Source organism: Solanum tuberosum, unplaced genomic scaffold (genome assembly GCF_000226075.1).
Source record: "Solanum tuberosum cultivar DM 1-3 516 R44 unplaced genomic scaffold, SolTub_3.0 scf00129, whole genome shotgun sequence".
NCBI classification, from domain to species: Eukaryota; Viridiplantae; Streptophyta; class Magnoliopsida; order Solanales; family Solanaceae; genus Solanum; species Solanum tuberosum.
Genome location: NW_006239057.1, coordinates 530,342 through 535,110, shown reverse-complemented (window position 1 = coordinate 535,110; position 4,769 = coordinate 530,342). Strand labels below are relative to the sequence as shown.

The 4,769-nt window shown below is 29.3% G+C and overlaps 1 long non-coding RNA gene across 1 annotated transcript; it reads right to left on the bottom strand.

Moving 5' to 3' along the window:
* Positions 1–2,095: 2,095 nt before the first annotated feature.
* On the bottom strand, positions 2,096–3,396 carry LOC107061333 (uncharacterized). Its single transcript, XR_001473918.1, has 2 exons — positions 2,871–3,396; positions 2,096–2,730 (listed from the first exon to the last, which is right to left on the bottom strand). It is a non-coding gene; the product is annotated as an uncharacterized lncRNA (long non-coding RNA).
* Positions 3,397–4,769: the final 1,373 nt, after the last annotated feature.

Genomic DNA, 4,769 nt, shown 5'->3' with positions numbered 1-4,769 from the left:
TTTGTTTAGTTATTCATCAAATAGTTATGATTTTCAATTTTTTCAATTTTTTTTGTGATTTTCTTTTAATTTTTCAGATTTTGGAGAATCTAGAAATTCATATGTATGTTTATTTTGTTTGATATTTAATACATTCTAATTTTTGATAATTTCGAAATTCAAATTATCAAAAATTTTGTTTTCATATTTGAGATTTAGTAGATTGTAGTAACTACATTAGCACACATACATCATATATTGTTTGATTTTTTTATACATTCATATTTAATAATTTCGAATTTTGCTTATAGGGTTACTAATGCACAAGTGAATACAGATTCAGATTCGGTTTTGATGGAAAAAATTCGGAAAAAAGAGCATAGTAGATGTCGTGGCGTAATTTTACTGTACTCTAGAAAAATCACTTTTTGAAATGTTCTAAGTATAAAACAATTTGAGAAAAAATACTTAGAAAAGAGTCGCCACTTAATTTTTAAAGAAATTAAGAAAACTTATAATTTTCAAAGATTTAAACAGAAAAAATCATTTGAAAATACCAAAGAGGGTTCGGGGTTCAATTTACACTTCGAGAAGGGTTTAAGCATTCGAAGTGTCCGCTAACATGCGGTTGACCTGCGACTTGACTAAAATATATTTTTTGACTATTTTTAGAAAAATAATGATTTAACATAAAAAATAATAACTTACAATATTTGAATAACTTTGATAAAATAATTAAATGAATGATACATTTTATATTATTCTATTTTTATTTTTTTTTAAAGAAAAGGGATCCAAAATGACACATTTGACTCGAAATACATTATGATTAGAATATTAATAAAACAAGATTAATTAGAATTTATTTTATTCATTTTGAAATAATCATTTAAACCCATTTAAAGCATGAAAATCATTTTAAATTAATTGACTAACATTTTTGAGAAAAGACTAAGTAAGTGTGTGTGTATATATAATATGTATTTAATTAATTGAAAAGGTTTTGACTAGCATTTTGTAAAGTTTATTTGAGAAAAGTACTTTAACTTACAACAATTTTAAGATGAATAAAATGTGATTAAATGAAAAGCATTAAAGAACATCTCTTTTTTAAGAACTAAATGTTTAACTTAAATTGAAAATATAAAATTTTTGACCAATATATTTTGATTAATAAAATAAATGAGCACAAAACCATGAAAACGTATTAAAATTAAACCGACACAAAGAAAATAACTCATCTTTTGAGGAATCTAATTAAGCTAATTCACAATTATAAAGTTAGAGTTAATAATCAGAAAACAAACAATAAAATAATTTAAAGGCAAAGGGAAATGAATTTGGGCCTTTCTTGGGCCTGCTGCAATTGGGTTTGGGCTTTGACCCTACTTTTGCCCCTTGAAATCTTGTATATACACCAAATGTATACAGCTGTATACGGGTCGCGTCATGGCCCATTTTTCTGTATACTGAACCGTATACCAATTGCATACGATCCACTTCAACCTGTTTTTTCGTTTTTGAACCTGCCTTGCTCCCGAACACCGGTATTTCGCCTCAGCCCTATGTTTTTACGTTTTGGCCACATATTTGCTGCACTGAACCTGTATATCAGTGTATAATGTTGTATACAAACTGCATACAACCCATTTTCGGACTTTCCAAGATTGTGTTTCAGCTTCCCGTTCAATTCCGCTTCTTGATCCATTTCGAGACAGACTCGAGAAAAACGATCATTAGGCCACCTTGGCCCCAAAATCGGAAATGCAATGGGACGAGAGTCCATTGGACTCGGGAGGACATTTGCAGCAGAACAAAAGGAATTAAATTAGCAAAGTTAAGAGCATATTCAACTTTAGACTTCTGAATCCAATTAACTTATAAGAAAAAACAGCAAACTTAAACATATAGGCAGTAACCAAAATTATTTTTGAGTGGTCAACACATTGCCCAAATAATTTAAGCATAAAAGGGAAAGAATTTTAATAAATCATGCAAAAATTAAACTTATACAAACAAAGGAGGAAATTAGCTACAAACCAACAGATTTAAACTTGAACAAATCATATGCTGGAATATAGATCAGTACATGAACAAATTCGCATTAAAGAATCACTTGGTTACTAAACAACTCATGGATTGACACTAACAGGGGAAACACATGTATATAAGCTTTAAAGTCTAGACACGGAAGACATAAATCATATCTAGAGAAAATTAAGCTAATTGATCCAAAGTTGAACATTAGCAAGTGGTTGCAAAACAATATAATATTAAACAACAATCCATGAACTTAGGTTGAACCAAAGAAAAAAATCGAATCGGAGTAATGGAAAACAAAGCAAAGCCATACCAAGCCAAGGCTTAGCCGACTTTAAGAACACAATCTGATGAACAACGAGATGATGAACTGAATGGACGGAAAAGTTCAACATTTATAAAACCATGGAAGGTTAACAGTGACCAAAGAAGGAGCGAAATACTATACATTCATACTTCGGAGAACAACCAAACAGTAAAAAAATCAACTAAAAGAAATTCAGCTAAGCATTATAGATTCCACTCAATTCCAATCATAAAGAAAACACCAAGACATAATTGAGAAAACATAAAGCTCAACAACTAAAGATCAAACAAAACAGAACGTGAGAAAGATTTTTACCTCTTTCCGGGCAGCGAATCGGGACAGGAACGAGCAGAGGAACGACAACTTCGCTACCACAACGAGATTCCGATGAGTTTTGCAAGCGGCTAGTACAAAAGAAAAATATTTTATCGATTCTAGCTACTGATTATTTTTTTTTGGTTCTATGTATGTATTCTTGTATTTATATTTATATAAAAAATTTCTCCAATATTTTTCTCCTCCCCTAAACACATCGAAAAATGACCTTAAATAAATGAAGAATAAGGTGATTTTTTAGGGGGAAACGGGTGGATTTTTGAAATTCGAAAATCACCTCCCTCTTAAGAGATAAGGTTGAAGCTGTCAATTGTCCCATCTCAACAATTTTCAACGGATTGATAATGGAGAGGTAGGCGTTGTGCTCGAGGTCGTGATTTGCTGCTGAATTTCCGCGATTTCGTTGGGTTAGCAACGCGATTTGTTCGCTGGTTTTTGTTGTTGTTGCGTGAAGAAGATGAGGCAGTGGGGTCGTCTGGTTTGTTTGGTGTATTGCTACTGCTGATGTATTGTTGATGGGTTTGTTTGTGTTAAGATTGGGCTGGGAATGTTGTAATGTGTGGGAAAAATGGGCTGGGCGAATTGGAAAACAAAAGGGGCCTGCTGAAAAAATAAAAGAAATGGACTGGGAAAAGTCGGCCCACCTTTGGGTCTTTGGAATTGTTGCTTGAATTGGTGGGTTGTTGATAGAGTTGTAATGGGCTGCTGAAATATGGCAAATAAATGGCCCAATTTCTGATCTCAAAAATGATTAAGGATAAGGTGAGAAAGTGGCTAGCATTGCAATTACACAATAACCAAATGAATTTCAATTGTAGCCAAATTGAATTTAATCGGTGAATTCGGCTAAAATTCAAACAAGATGAGTTAATATAAATTAATTTATGAGCTTCTTAATCTTAACGAAATAGAAAATAATTAACTTAATTATAAACTAATTAATTCAATTACAAAACTAATTAACTCGAAATTACAACTATAGCTTAAAGTAAATTAATAAAATATTTAAATAAAATGTAAAATCCTTTGTGATGATTTTCAAATATTTATAAAATAGCGTGATTGCAAAAATATACATATTTATCAGGAAATGGAAACTTATTGGTATTCATTTTTTGGTTTGAAATACAAAATCATACTGAAATACAACCTGATATTTGAAATACAAACTTAGTAAGACATATTTTGTATTTTATTTGGCTAAAGCAATATAATTTTATGAATACATAATATATAAAATTGTGCGACGAATACATCACAAGAAGGAGAATACACAATTATTACAAAATCGTATTGAAATACAACTTGATATTTGAAATAAAAACTAAGCTAGAAAATACTTTCTGCAAATTTAAAGTGAAATAATAATATAACAAAATTGAATATTGAAATATAAATACAATTTATTTTGAATAAACTTATTCTATGTATTATATATGTATTCATCGCAACTGTATTTCAATATCATTTTGATCTACAACTAATTTGTATTTATATTTTGGTATATACTACACAACTGCCTTTATTTTTGTATTTGAACTAGAATGCCAAAGAGTTGTATTCATCATAAAGCAATATCAACATTTTTTGTATTTTAAATTAGTTATACATATCATTAGGTATTCGAATACATTTCGGATGAACACATATTCAAAGAAGTTCAAAACCATTTTAAATATCCAAAACAGAGGGCATTAGAAATTTTCCAACACTTCCACTCATATAAGATATAAAATACAAACTACTATTTTCAAAAAAAAAAAAATTGAAATTCTTAAGAACAAAGAAAAAAATGCTAGAAAGAAAAATGGCAACATATGCTCTTTCAAAAACATAACTGATGTTAAATTTTTTTAAAAAAATACCTTTTTTTAAATTTTTTGTTCCATGATTTTCTCTATTCAGTTATTAATTATTTGTATAATCAAAATAAAATAAATACATAACTCAATCCTTACAAAATTAAAATATTGACATTTTAAATAAATAGTGAAACTATTGCCAAGGAGTCCCATTAAAAGCTAAAATATTGTTGTTTTGAAAATTTTCCCAAAAATAATTGGAACCTAGAAGAGGCCCAATATAGAAAATTTGGGTTAGATTGATA